Source organism: Bactrocera latifrons, unplaced genomic scaffold (genome assembly GCF_001853355.1).
Source record: "Bactrocera latifrons isolate USDA-ARS-PBARC rearing strain unplaced genomic scaffold, ASM185335v1 scaffold_19, whole genome shotgun sequence".
NCBI lineage: Eukaryota > Metazoa > Arthropoda > Insecta > Diptera > Tephritidae > Bactrocera > Bactrocera latifrons.
In genome coordinates this window covers 2,170,059-2,185,935 of record NW_017535407.1, presented here as the reverse complement: position 1 = coordinate 2,185,935, position 15,877 = coordinate 2,170,059, and the positions used below count along the sequence as shown (strand labels likewise).

The 15,877-nt window shown below is 36.3% G+C and overlaps 1 protein-coding gene across 3 annotated transcripts in view; it reads left to right on the top strand.

Annotated features, from left to right (window-relative positions):
• The first annotated feature begins 15,543 nt into the window (after nucleotides 1-15,543).
• The window catches only part of LOC108967513 (probable WRKY transcription factor protein 1), a 117,233-nt gene continuing 116,899 nt past the window's right edge, over nucleotides 15,544-15,877 (top strand). For 2 of the 3 annotated variants that reach the window (XM_018930993.1, XM_018930988.1), the window contains exon 1: nucleotides 15,544-15,697. The gene's annotated coding sequence lies outside the window, so the exon portion shown is untranslated. The remainder of the gene's footprint in view (nucleotides 15,698-15,877) is intronic. The other variant, XM_018930990.1, reaches the window with a different exon arrangement.

The following is a 15,877-nucleotide window of genomic DNA, read 5'->3' as shown; positions in this document are numbered from 1 at the left end:
GAGACGATTTTTTCAAGAGAAAAATCAGTAGCCATAAATCGGCACAGATTGTAATCACTTGGTGTCAGGTGACTATAAGGAGGATGCCAACCAAGCCTATGGAGCTATATCTATCGTTGGCGTCTTTCTGGTGGAACACAATTCTTCTTCCACAGGAATTATTATATGGAAATTCAAAGAGACCTAGACTGTTCGGCCACGAAACGTTTTATAACATTCGATCAACCTTTCTGTAGTAATTCTTTATGCTTTCGATTTGCTAATTTCTCTTTCTAGAAGTGGTGCAGCCCGTATTCTATGTGATGTACGACTATGTTTCTTATTTCTACGATGTCGCTATAACCATACATTCATACAAGGTGCGTTCCAAAGTAAACAGCACTTAAAAACAAATAAACAGAACAAATAGTTTTTCCCTTTTAAATGGCCTCTATGTCTGCTTAACGCTTTCCTTTCATGGTTAAATAGCTATAATGTGATTTTTGGTCAAATAATCGGATGCCCTTCGAATGTTGGATTCTGAGCAATTTTTGGTCGTCAGTCAATTTGTGCGGAACAAAAAGCCCAAATGTTCAGTGAAAATGCGATAAATCGATGTTTTGTTCTTTGTGCGAAGCTTATTTTCGCACCGATAACACAAACATACTTACACTTAAAACGCAATAACTTCACTAATGAATGAAATGTTATGAAATTCTCACTGGACAATCGATAAAGTTAGCAGATTCTAACGCACCAGTCGTCATATAGATTCAAAAAGTCCTCTTTGTTTTGGCACGCACCTTGTATATGAGTCACCATTGAATCCCGAAAAATTACGGTTAATTAATGAATATAAAGATTGTTTTTATAAAAGATTCCCTGTGAACGGGTTTATATATACATATATAGTTGATGGTGTCTATATGAAATATTATGACAACATTTTAAGAAATTAGAAAAAATTCTTTATAATCCTTTGTAACTTCGAATGATAATATATGAAATAAAATAAGCAATATTGTAGAATTTTAGTTGCAGCAGGGAGTCGATATAAAAACCACATAATTATGATGAATCTGTTTCTTACATGTTTGAAGCAATTTTTATGCTTATGCAATCATTATTAGTGGGATAATCGACTTTTTTGAGTTCTCTCTTATGTTTTGCATATGACTCTTATTAAATATAAGAATTTTCGAGTCTAGGTTTGTTCGGCAGGATGGATTAATCCAAATTTTAATACACGTTTATTTTTTCTACTAACATCTCAAAGATATTGGCATTATAATATCTATATCAAGACAAAAGATAATACAAAATTCTTATTTCTGAAAGTTTTAATTGTTAATTGCGAGTTTCAAGCGGCAAACATTAGTTGGAGAAAGGAAATATCCATAGAGGTTTTAAAACTTAAACATTCTGGAACAAAATTCCCATATTTCTTAATAAATTTTTTCAAACAATTTCTTGAATAAAATTCAAAAATAAGACTAAATTATCAGCCGAAAGCCTTTGATGCTAGCGCTGCGTACTTTAGTTTATTTAATAATTTGTTTATTATGTAAGCTTTAATAAAGTAAAATAAAAAAAAAGACTAAATTATTTTGCATTTATCAAAAAAAAAAAAAATGTTCAATACTCATTTAATTATCTATAAAAATTCATAATTCTGCATATTTATCATTGAATCCATTTAAAGTCTTATTTGAGCTACAATTTCAAGGTTAGCTTTCCTTATTTTTAGATTATTATTTCCACAAATTGTTTAAAATTAAGTGTAGTAATGATTTGGAACTATGGAAATACCAAAGCATCAAAATATGATCCCTAACGAGACCATGAATGCTTTTTCATCAAAATTACATCATAATTCATAGAAAGCATCAGGTAACACCAAAAATAATTTCCACAAAAGTTAAATGAATTAGCTGAAAAAAGAGTAATCCTTTTGTTATATAAAAAAAATTAAAAATAAAAGAGATGACAGGTAAAATTTGACAAAATAAGATTAACACAGAAGGAGCCGAAGGGTCAAGGCGAACACAGTGAAATCTCCTTAATAAATTTCGTTACGTGCGCCTACCTGCAACGTTAGCCCAATGACTGAGAATCACCTATAAAATAGGCGACAATCCTTTCGAAAATGTAGTATAACATTCCTCTTAGGCAAAATCAGCTAAAAATTCATGTACTATCTGCTATAATAACTCCACCGAAAACTATATAAAAGCAGTTGTTTTCTACAAATACTTATAAAACATAAATCTTAATGAAAAAATACTAAACAATTTACAATCCAAATACTCACAAAGACCGATACATTTAAAGCATCAATAATTTAGAGGAACAATCCAAAAATTTAATTGGCTACCAACAGGCCGTACAAAGCTTCCAGAAACCTGGTCTAGATGACTGGATACAAGAAGAGCAGATACCTTTTGGCCGATCAAGAAGTAGAAGAACTTATTAAACGGGAAGAGTTAGAAACTCTTTCAGGAAAAGAACTACAAAAACTCAAACTTAACAAGATCGAAAGTTCTAATGCCGTGATACTGCCAAAAACCATGTCACCATTAGATCAACATGAAAAACTCAATTTATCAGAGGTGAAATTCGTAAAACGTTTACGTCGCTATCGGCATATCTTGCCACGAAAATTTTTGCGTCACTATGGCTACCGATTGGCAAGTTATTTCGATGACGGCTCTGTCTGGATCTATCAGCACCCGTTAAGCCACGAAACCACTAATACTATTGGGGCCTGAATTTGGAGGAACGTGTTTGCGAACGATGCAATCTATCCTTTTACGTGAGCGTGAGCAATCGTGGAGTCGAAGTAGCCAAAGTATCGTTAGTTGGTTACGATGGTCAAGTGGTTTATGACCATTGACCGCAAAAGATCTATGCAAAGTTGAAAAAAAACCCTTGAAGACCTTTGCCGAAGTACAAAAGTATTTGCTGCAACTGATCGATGTCGATACAATACTCATAGGTTATAGCATGGAGAATGATTTGCGTGTGCTGAAGATTGTTCATAAAAAGTTAGTCGGTACAGCACATGAGTTCTGACACCCAATACGCTTTGCACGTCACATTCATTCGCTTAAGAATCTGACTAAGAAATACTTAAAGCGTGATATTTAATGTGAAAACGAGAATCACGACAGTGTGGAAAACGCTCGTGCCTGTTTGGAGTTGATTATGTGGAAAATTCGTAATAGGATCCTTCCAAGGCGGCCGGTCAGATGGATAAGATAAACATTTTATATTACAAAAAATATATTATTTGCTCAAAAAACAACAAAAAATATGAAAACTAAATAAAGAATTAAAGAGTTGATATTATTTGTAAGCGTACAAATATTATTATATTTTAATATTTTAAAGTGAAAAAGACGAATAGTGCCCTCAGATGATGATATGTTTCGGAAATTGTATGAAACTCAAGGTTTTATTAATACGCAAGCATAATGGTTAAGAAGACAATTCGTACTCCATGAGTTGAAAGATTTTTGGAATAACAAATGTAACTCAGTGAATCGACCAGTGCCGAGTTAGCCACGTAGCAAGAGTAGCAAATGCTACGGGCCCCGCGCTCCAACTTTACGCTCCATAAAAAATATCAATTTACATGGAGCGTAAAATATCCTTGCATGCTTTAAACGCGAAGTGCTTAGGCAATGCTTCACTTCCACCTGAAAATCTAAAACTTGATTTTGTCACGTTAAATCGTAAAAATAAGTAGGCATTTTACGAATTTCTCAACTTTAGTGTTCTAATGTTTAATTATAAATATTATAGTCGATTTATTTAAAACCTCTATAAATTTGCTACCGCTTCTACCTATCCCGAGCTGATGCTACGAAGGCACTTTTATGTGGTTTTATCACTACTAAGCAAGTATTGGAAGACATTTTCAATGACGTGGATCAAAAAGCTGAGTGCCGTAATAAAACGTACTGACTACTTTCAACGATGAATAAGTTAGAAACGGGAATAATGACAATTGCGTGGAACGAAGTCGTAGAACGCTTGCAAACAACTAGTGGTTCGCTGCAGTCGTCTGATCAAGACCTTAATAAAGGGATACGCCCTTTATGAATCATTATATTGCCATGTCCAAGCAATGCGATCCACTTTTTCAGATATTGAGACAAGAGTTAAAGATCTGACCTACTGTAAGGAATATCAGCAGCAGATATCACGACGAATCAAGTGAGATACAAGGTACGACCATTTCAGCGGCTCCACTACACCCGACGACTTTGTTGAATATCAAACACCTGGACAACGTTTCGAATTTGAGACGTTTATTGTCATTATTGTGTAGTTGATTGCTTTAACTAAACGAATGAAAGCATATCATAAAATTACTAGTGTTTTTGAAGTATTTCGACAGCTAAAATCTCTAACAACAGAAGAGATTTTGGAAAAATTGTATAGTATGGTCAGTGCTTACGAAGATGATTTGGAGAACAGCCTAGGCGGCGAATTAGTGCATTTAGTAGAGCTGCTGAAAACAGATGTGGGCTACTGTTATTGACAGCAAGAAAGCCTCTGGAACAGCAATATAATAAACTTGTAATAAATAATTCTTTAGAATGTTTCCCAAACTTAACAAGTAAGGAAGGGCTAAGTTCGGGTGTCACCGAACATTTTATACTCTCGCATGATAAAGTGATAATAGAGATTTCAGGCGTGGTTGTGAACCGATTTCACCCATATTTGGTACATGTCATCACGGTGTTAAGAAAACGGTTGAGTACTTCCTGAGATATGGTTTTTGGTCCATAAGTGGGCGACGCCACGCCCATTTTCAATTTAAAAAAAAAAAGCCTGCGTGCAGTTTCCTTCTGAATTTTTACTCAAGTTACAGCTTTCACGGACGGACGGACAGACGGTCGGCGGACAGACAGACATCCGGATTTCAACTCTACTCGTCACCCTGATCACTTTGGTATATATAACCCTATATCTGACTCTTTTAGTTTTAGGACTTACAAACAACCGTTATGTGAACAAAACTATAATACTCTCTTTAGCAACTTTGTTGCGAGAGTATAAAAATTGCTTAGCGTATTTAGTTTCATGATCACTAACTGCAGTGGCGAACGTTCTTTTTCAACATTAAAATGTATTAAAAATGAATTAAGGAACACGATGGGCAAAGAACGTATTAATCATTTCACTTTGTTGAATATAGAGCATGACTTGCTTAAAGAAGTCGATATTGAAAGTATTATCTCTAAATTTGCCTATAATAAATCCAGAAAATTTGGGTCCTGTCCTCTTTTTGGTAGATTTTTGAATTTTTTTTAGCTATTATCTTGTTTATACCCTGAACGGGGAAACAATGGTGACCATATAAAATATACTATAATTAAAGGGCTATACCAGTGTGATGCATGAAACATTAGGCCATTTTCGTGAATTTTTTTAAGAGAAAGTACGCGTGAATATTTCGAACTTATGTGACCGTAAAAAGGTATATTTTCAGCTATATTTTAAGATTTTTTTTTTTACAAAAATGTTGAAAAATAACGGAGTGTCTCAACTACTGGCGTGATTCCGGCCGAATGAGTAGCTAAAACAAAAACAATTTGAAAAGTTTATTAAACTTAAAGATATTTCTTATACAATGACCTATGAGTTTTGAATAATATCAAATATTAACAAAATGGCGTAATTTTGAAAAAAAAAATTGTTTATTTTTTAGATAAAAAATGGTAGTTATTTTAATGCCAAATTTTCAACCAATCAAAATTATCGTAGGTAATTGTATAGTGCATTTATTCAAAAATGCTCACTTTAAATTTGAAGTCGATCGGTTAATTTCTCGTTGAGTTATGACGCCAGCAATTTTGAAAAATGTCGTTTCGAGAAAAAGGCGTTTAAAGCTTCCCTTATATATATGTTTGCACCTCCGAGCGGTCGCTCTTGAGAACACTGCCATCCAAAAACTATTCAAGATACGACATGCCCGATTTCACAGGATATTTATGGAAATATAAGCTATCGAAAAAGCAAATAAAAAACACTTTTTTTTTGTTTCTTTTTTTTTTGTTTTAAAGTGTCGCACTGGTATAGCCTCTTAATGACCATGTAGGTCACCTAAGTCGATGTAGCCATGAACGTTTGTCTGTTCTTCTGTCTGTCTGCATATACGCGAACTAATATCGAGATATCACAAAATTTCTCACGAATTGCTTATTTGATGAAACCACCGACATCAAACCACTTTCAATCAGGCCCAAATTAGGCTCTTGTGTGGGTTTTTTTTATTTGGCAAGATATCGGTATGAAATTAGGCATGGATTGTTATCCAAATCAACGCTACTATCTTCGAAGTTCAGATCGAACGATATATAGATTATAGCTTCCATACAAACTGACCGAACAAATGCAAATTCTTGTATGGAGAGAATTTAAGAGAAGTATAAAAGTTTAAAATTGAAATCCACATCCACATTCTACTGCTAACCAGGCGTTAAGTATTATGTATTAAAAACACACGCTAATATTTGCATAAATAAAAGTTGTTGCATGTTTAATTGTAGAAAAAAAAAAACTATTTGTAAAAAAACTATTCATCACATATGTTTCCTAGTATTTTGAATTTCATTTCCATGTTTTTTGTTGTGATTTCATACGTCGAGTTTCCTTCCTGCTTTCTGTGGTTTTCACTTCCATCTTCATTCGACCGGCTATTAACCTAATTGCTTACAAATATTTGTTGTTGTTTGTGTATGCCTCAGCTGTTTATTTAGCTGATGAAACAGTTTGCGGGTTTTTGTGTAATTTCTTTTCCGCCAAATTCTTGCTCTTACTTGGCATATAATTATGTAGGTATGTATGTACAAGTGTAGGCACCTGTATTTGATACGCGCTTTTGTGTTTGTTGGCGGTGAAATTGGTTTTTTGTCGGCACTTTATTTAGGTGTGTCCTATACGTCTATTTTTAGTTAACATATAACTGTTTGTCGACAAATAAAATCATGTGGTACTTGGGCTTTAGCAGTAATCCGAGTTTTTCTGTTGAAATATTCGACATTGAATATAGTAGTAGAAACGACTGATTGTTCTGTATATAGGTATGTATGTTATGATGAGAAGTACGAGTATTCAGGGTATAAAATGAACATTGTTCTAGTATATCTAGAGTAAGTGTGAACAAGTCGAATTGGTTCTGCACATCCATGAAGAAGATATTCCTGACCATTCAAGGTGTATCCAAAATTATGCTACCTAGTTTTAGAGAACTGTATCCTCAAACTGTTTACTAATCCAAACAGCGTAGGATCGCCGGAAAAACTGTTCCTACCCGGATAAATTCCCAGTCACCCAACAGTCAATGTAACAATAATCCGTTGGTGTGGAAATCGTGTAGTCTATTACTGACTGGCCAGCGAAGTTTTATCCTATTCCAGTCATTGAATGCGAATGATAATCGCGATTGACCCACCTTCAGTGGCAAGTTATGACCTTCATGGGAAAAAAGTTTACAGTTTTCCAATGAAATTGTTTTAATCACGTTTTCAAAACAAATTCGACACACATTTCGTTTCATTAACTTGGTCAATAATCCATGCTAAATATCGTAAGTATATCACGCCAAGTAAAAAGTTTCCACACAAGCACTTAATTTGCATCGGTTTGTTGCGGGTGTCCGGGGTTGAACCTGGAAGTGAGGGAGTGTTGTGCAGCTGGTGGTTGTTACAGCTGTGGGGGGTGTTGTCGTACTGCGGTGTTGGTTGGCTAGGCCTCTCTAAGGTATTGCTGGTGGCAGACTTCTCAGCATGGGACAACGTACGATACACTCCACTCACGTCTGGTCGGCAGGCCGGAACACGTCGGGAAGTTAGACCAGTCAGTGCAAGAATAGGGTTTGATTGATGTAACGATACAACGTCTGATACGAGGAACAGAACGCGTGGGGGACCAGGAGTTGCTGAGTGGTTCCCGTACGAGGATTGGAGTGAGACAAAGGCGGTGTGGATCAGAATGGGTGTCAAGCTCCCTGTTGGAGCTTCTATGGCCCGTAGAAGTCCTTTGTTGGCCTTTGGGGAAAAGTGGCGGCACTGTAAGCGAACTTGGTGTGGATTGCACAGCCGTAGAGGATATGATAGTACTGACTGGTGTGTCTTAAGCCCTGAGCAGGTCTTATAATGGCTCCATCCATTGCATGTGCTACACCTAAATTAGGTGAAGTTTGAATGGAGCCTTTTAGTGTAGACGCAACGAAAAAATTCCTTCGAGCCGGGTTGGTCTCAATGCCAGCACGAGCCAGGAGCAACCCTGCTGCAGTGATTAAATTTTTTAAACAGCCGGTTTTACGTTAATGGAATTGAGCTGCATTTTATCAGGCCAAGGGCTATTTTTCGGAGATCTAACCCCATTAGGATCGCTAAGCCTTAGGATAAGCTTATCATCACTGGAATTATAATTTCCATCGGCCTTGGGCAATTATTCATACCAAATTACTAGGAGTGTCAAATAAGAAAGTTTTCGATACAAGAACTTGTTTTAGTTCGGTCAGTTTGTATGACAGCTACATTCTATACTGGCCCGACAGCACTCGGAGAAGTAATTATAGCAGCCGTCGCTGAGAGGTAGACGAAGATCCAGAGGAGTCCAACCGGCGCCGTCGGCAGCAGCTCGCATCTACGTACGGAACGACTTGGTGCATTTTATGTCAGAGATTTAAATCGAAAGCATACAAAATACAGCTTATGCAAGAACGAAAGCGACTCGACCTTCTCAAGCAACTTCGCTTCGGTCTATGGCCTCTTGAAAAGTTTTAAGATGATCCCACGATGAGGCTCATTTCTGCAATGATTTGCAGGCCCGTGGAATCATCGCTTCTTCAAAAAATAAATGCCAAAGAATGTTCTTTCGAATTAAAAGAAACATTTCCCAAAAAATATGAAATTTCTTTGTTTTTTCCTTAAAACTTAAAAGTCCCTTAAGGGAACTTCGTAATAGATCACCCTTTATATACAGAGAGACTTATAAATATTCGAAGTAATTTTTGAGTAAATAAGAGTGATTGTTGAATGAACAATATATACATACATATATATAGTTTATACATAGTAGAAGCATCAAAAGGTCTAAATATAATATTATATTACAATGAAATCGAAGTGAGGAAATAAAATAAATAAATTCAAGTAATAAGCTGATAAAGTTAAATATAAATATAAACACATCTATATTCAAATTAAAGCAGCTCAAAGCTTATCTGTGTCTGTTTTCTCAGTAATGAGATTCTACTTCATGTATAATTAAGCGTATTTGTTTATAATTCTTGCATTTGCTTATCTTTCTACTGTATTTAGCGCTTTTTTTGCTGTCGTTGCTTTTGAAGATTAAAAAAAATAAACTTTGAAATAAAACTCGCGCTCGCTTTTGTTTAGAATGAGGTGCAATGTGGAATTAGAGGAGAGCAATTACCAATGTGCGATTAAAGGTACCGACTTTGTTTATTTACAAGTGTATGCGCGAGACGTAGCACAAGTGAGCGGTGTGTTGTAATCGGCACTCTCAAGCGGTTCAGTTTGATTTGTTTACCTAATAGTTTCCCATTTGGATTAATTTCTTATAAATAAATTACAATAATTTGCTAAGCTTTTGCACTTTGCTATCAATTAGTTGTAATAGTATTGCTGGGCTTTGCCGAGTGGTGATTAATCAATGCTACTTCAGTTGAATTTCCACTGAAGCTCACACGCGAAGTACTAATCGGTAATCATGTGGTTTAGTTGGAAATCTTTTAATTAAGATTATCGGTATATTTTTGTAATCTTGAAATATGTTGCTACAGATATAATAGTTTTGTTCATCTAACGGTTGTAAGTATCACCTAAAACTAAGCGAGATGTACATATGTATATATAAATGATTAGTTTCTCGAGAAAAGTTGAAATTAGGGTCACTGTCTGTCTGTCCGTCCATCCGTCCGTGCAAGCAGTAACTTGATTAAAAATTAAGATATGTATCTCGTTGAAACTTGGTATGCGGGTTCTTTAGTAAAATAAATAAAATACGACTTCGTAGATGGGCATAATCGGACCACTGCCACGCCCACAAACCTAAAGATAACTGCATCTATTCCCCATATAACGTCCATGTTAAACTATACGAAAAGTGTGATAAGTCTATGACTAAATATGCCAGTGACATACAATTTTAAACTCGAGATGCTATGTGAATGCTTTATGTGAACCGGTGTGAAAATGGGGCTTTGGGCGTGGCACCGCCGACTTTTAGGTGAAATCACATATCTCGGGACCCGTCGGACCGATTTCGATTAAATTAATTTCGCGACATTTTTCTCTCATTCCCCTGTCACTGGGCAAAAATAAAATCGGACTGCAAACACGCCTACTTTTTATACAACAAAATTTTATATTCCATTTGAATCTTTCAGCTTCCAATACTCAAATCAATAAGCAAATAAAAAAAGGACATACAGCTTTGCACGAATAATGCCTTTAGATTATGCCATCTTAAGAGCAAAAATTGTTTAAATCCAACCAAAGCTGATCAAGCCCCTAGGTACCGAATATGTGACCGAGTACTTAGTTGACTTTTGATCGAAAATATCGGTCAATATATGGGAGATACAATTGAAACTCAGAGAGAATCTTTCCCTGGTAATAGTATATCTGCGTATCAAAAATGGGTCGACCACTTTTCCGCTAGGGACATTATTCCATCAGTTTAAAAATTTTCTGGTTTCTTGGCGAAAAACAGCGACAAGTAATTTTCACAGGCTTCTCTTGAAGCCAACTTTACTCCATTAATGCATTGGCAAATGAAATGGTAGTCCGATGGTGCAATTTCAGGGCTATAAAGTGAATGCATCAAAACTTCCCAGCCAAGCTCTCCCAGTTTTTGCCGAGTCATCGAAGATGTGTGTGGTCTAGCGTTGTTCTGATGGATTTTTTTCGATTTCTTGCTTCAGTTTCATCAGTCGTTCACAGTAAAATTTGGAATTAATCGTTCGACCAGGCTGGAATAGCTCATAGTGGATATTTCCTTTTCAATCCGATAATATGCTCAGCATAACCTTTCGTGGCGTCAATCCTGGCTTTGCGACTATTTGTTGAGCTTGATTTTTTTCGCACATTATTGTCGCATTTTATCCACTTTTCATCTCTTGTTACCATTCATTTCCGAAATGGTTCGATTTTATTTCATTTCAGCAAAAAAACACAGATGCTGATTCGGTCCATTAAATTTTACACGGACAATTCATCACACCCAAATATCGAGCGTTTTTTGTCTTTTTTTTGTAGCCTGACCTTTTTTAATTGGTTCAAAACCGTTTGATGATGAAAGTTAAGTTCCATATAGGTACATATATGCATATTATATACATGAATTTTCATAACTCGAAGTTCTCCATAATTCGAACACTCGAATTGGCAATAGAAGTAAAATTTCATACAAATTTTCTTCCTTAACTCAAAATCTGTCTAACTCGAGGTTTTTTATGGATTCTGGTCATTGGAGTAGTGTAGTACAACTACATCTATAATTGATTCGTTTTCGATCCTCCGGTTGCCGATTTGCACTGTATTTCCCCGGCTTTGATTTTTGCCATTTGCAAGAGTGTAAAATATTCGGTTGTACACGAACTTTGCCCTACCTTACTGGCATTATTTTATTTTATTTTCTATCTTATTGATCAAAATATATATTGCTTTGGCTTTCAGCCAACATCAATATATGCGTGCTACCAACTTTTGTTAGCTTCATACTCATATCTACTTCCTCCAACAAAGGTCAGCTCTTGTCTTGCGGTCGCTCGCTGTCATGTAAAGACCTTCAAAATTTGAACTCAATTGCTAGTCATATTCAATATTTTTCTTGCTTTGGTTTGTTTTAGTCGCTCATTCACTTCATCCCACATTCTCATGCAAATGTACCGAATAATGTGGATCCAATCTTGACCTTTTCAAAAGTGAAGTGAGAAGATATTGTACATGCGTAGATATATCTAAAAGTGTGTATAGCTGAGCATTAATAAGCAAACCAGCGAAAGCATTGTGTGCGAAGCAAATTGCATTACAAAAAATAATAAAAAATATACATATAATACATACATCTAAAAAAATATATAAAAATCACACAGATATCAAATCTACATTTTTATATATGTATGTATGTGTTTTTGTACTAAAAAAGTGTGCCTCTATTGGTTTGCACTGTTTGCTGCATGTGACAATAGATCCATATTACATTACATATTCGCACGTTAGTTTATATATTTGCGCTTGTGCGTGTGCAGTGAAATAATTAAAATAAATCTGACTTGTGTTGAGGGCTTTTAGCTCAACGACATCTGCCTGAGGGTCATTTACGCAATCAGACTCGTGCCAGTGTTGGCAGACACACGCGCATACTCACGCCCACAGCTGCGGTCGAAGACACTCTATGCGTTCGTGCGTGTGTATATTGGCAGCGAGCAACAGTTGAGATAAATGGCACTGAACTATGACGCAGTCGCAACCGAGAGATCAATGCATTGACAAAGTCAAATAAAGTAATATATGCCAATGGGTATAGAGACATACTTACATATGTCTCGTCACTTTAGATGTGAGCTATAAAAGAAAATGAGCTTGATGAAAAAAGGAGAAAAAATCAGCCTATAAAAATTATATTGTTATGATATATGGAGCATATGGTAGTGCATTTATTTACCTTACTCTATACATTGATCAGTGTACACTAAGCAGTTAAAGTATGCAACAAATTTCGAAAGAGGTTAAGAATATCACTATTTTGTTGAAATAAAAAAAAACACAAATATTTAGAAAAATATTCTTTTGCAGAAAATTATTTGTTTTCAATGGCATACAAGGTCCAAAGTAAGACTAAAGACCATCGTAAACAAATTGATTCTACCTTATCAGTGTGGCTTTAGTTCTGGAAAATCTATTATCGACCAGATTTTCACCATGCGTCAAATCTTGGAAAAGACCCATGAAAGAAAGATCGACAGTGTGCTGCTATGTCTAAACTTGGTACCCCCGCAAAGTTATATAAGCTGACGTTGAACAACACCAAAAGCTTCGTCAGGATCGGGAACGACCTCTCCGAGCCATTCAATACCAAACCAGCTTTCAGAGAGGGAGACACCCGCCTGTGTCTTCTTCGATTTGTTAATAAAAATAATACCAGCTGCAGAGCTAAATGTAGCTGACTTACATTGATGATATTGATAATTAATAATTAATTGGAGAGAAGCGAAGTAGACATCAAACAGTCCTTGCTTTCGTGGCTTGGCTAACACGTCACAGTTGACAGTCACAACAACGAAGTCGTAGATAATTTCGTCTATCTTGGAACCAGCATTAACTGAGTTTTGAAACTCAGCGCATAATACCAGTCTGATAAGTCGGCGTTAGGATAACAAACGTGGTGGCAACGTCGATTATCGTATGCGTTGAAATGCTGAGCTGTACGAGATATACGACGACTTTAAAATAGTTTAGTGAATTAAAAAAACAGCTGCTATTTGGCGCAGTACCTGCCGGGGAAGCAGAGGAAGAAGAAGACCTTACCTACGTTCGAAAGACTAGATGAAGAAAGAGCTGGCTCACATTGGAATCTCCAATTGGCACCAAAAAGCGAAAAGAAAGGAAGAACGATTGGTGCACTGTTGAAAACTCAGCTATAACCGTGTAAGCGGTGAAGAGGAAGAAGGATGTTTTGAGAGAAAAGTCTAAGATTTGGAACATTTCTAGTGCTTTGCGGCATTATCATAGTTTAACGAATCAAGAGACAGTGGCTTCGCTAGGTAGGTTATGTTTTCCGGATGGCTGAGGACACTACAAACAAGATGTAACTTTTTCGAGCCAATTTTTTTTTGCGATGGGGCTCATTTATGGATCAATGGGTATGTAAACAAACAAAATTTCCACATTTGGAATGAGGAGCAACCTGAAGAGATTTAAGAGCTGCTATTTCAACCCGAAAAAACAAGGGTTTCAAAAATGCTTCTACAAAAATGATACCAATCAATGGATTTACGGGAGAACACTTCGGCGAACAGAAAATTTCACATTGTGGGCCAGCCGATTAGTTACCAAGATCGTGTGATATCAAATCGTTAGACTTTTTCCTGTGGGAACATATTAAGTCTATTCGGTCAATCCGCTTCAATTGAGGCCTTGGAGCAAAATATCACGCGTGTCATTCCTCAATTACCAGCCGAAATGTTCGAGCGAGTCATCAAAAATTGGACTAAACGAATGCACCAACTGAGTCGTGGTCGCGGCCAACATTTGAAAGAGATAATCCTCAATAAATATATGCGAAAGAATGTTCTTTCGAATAGTAATAAAAATTCCACATTAAATTTGAAATATCTCTGTTTTTCTTTAAAAAAAAAGTAGAGAACCTCGAAGTGGATCACCTTAATATGGTTATCGAAGTTTCCTTTTGGGTGTTACAAAATTCGTGATAAGCTTACTACAGCCTGTCCTAGATATAAGGAGGTAAATTTCATTGCGTATATTTCTCGCACACACTGGTACTGCATGTTCCTGCAAAATATTTACCTACCAAAGTGTGCAATCAATTTGTTGAAAATAGCATCTATTCATATCTGATAGCTCAGTGAGTGAATAGCAAATGACACATGCGAATACATATGTACAAATGTATGTATATGTATATGCGCTAACGTGTGCTACAAAATTTCAACAGAGAAATGTTTGAAAATATCTCACTTTTTATTTGGGGCTATTCACTTGCACTGGCAAACAAAACGAATGGACTAACTGAAAATTCGCAAATGTCAATGACTAATTGACCGATGATTGTCGCATATACTCGTTTTTGTACTTATAATTTGTTCTTAAATATGTATGTGTGCTTGACTGTATGTAAATGTGTTCATGCGTTACTATTTGAGAAAAGAGCGACCTGTGCCATGGTTATGATTGTTATTGATTGTTGATAAAATTATGGCTTTGGCATGTTGTTTAGGTCTGTAACACATAAAGATAATTTTGGAGTTAAGATATGAAAAAAAAATATTTAAAAATAATAATAAAAAATGTGTTATGAAAACTTCATAACTATACACTGCCAAAACAATTGGCAACAATGTTGCTCAACCGCAAACTTGACAGCGGAATCGACAAATTCCAAGTTGGCCGCAATCGGCGCGACGCAGCGCGAGAGCCAGCGTGTGCAATGAGGTAGACAAGTCAACAACAAGTTGGCCGCGTGCTGCGCTGTTTATTTGTGGCTCCACCAGCCGCTGCAAACAACAATAAACGTAAACGCAAACAACAACAACAGTAACAATAAACGTTATATAGCAGTCCATGGAAGTGGTGCCCCAAGTACCCCAAAAAACGTGCCGCTTACGGACAGGCCTGTTTTGCTATATGGAGCAAGCCGACATGAGAGCCAACTGAGCGTACGTGTGTGCCACTACAAATATGCGAGAGTGTGTGTATGCGTACGCGGCGCGTGTACTACTTTGGGTGTGCAAGCCTAGAAGCGTTGGCGAGCATTTCAGTTTTGTACGAAACAACGCGCGATTCGTTGTTGGCGACGCGAGTAGACGGACGTAGGCACGCGGCAAGTTGAACGTTGTACGGCAGCGTGTTACGTGTGTTAAGTGTGAATTGTTAAAAGTTTCTGTGGCGTGTGTATGTGTTGGTGTGTGTGCACAGTTCGAAAACGAAAAGTAAGCAAATCAGCTGTTTATATTGCGGAAGTTGACCGCGTGTGAATTGAAAGCAAGTGATGGGGAAGTGAGTGAAGTGAAGAATGCCAATCGAACACTATTTGCGTTGGTTATTTAGCAAATTATGTGAGAATTGATTTGAAATTTGAAAAAATTAAATAAAATTTGAAAAAAATAAAA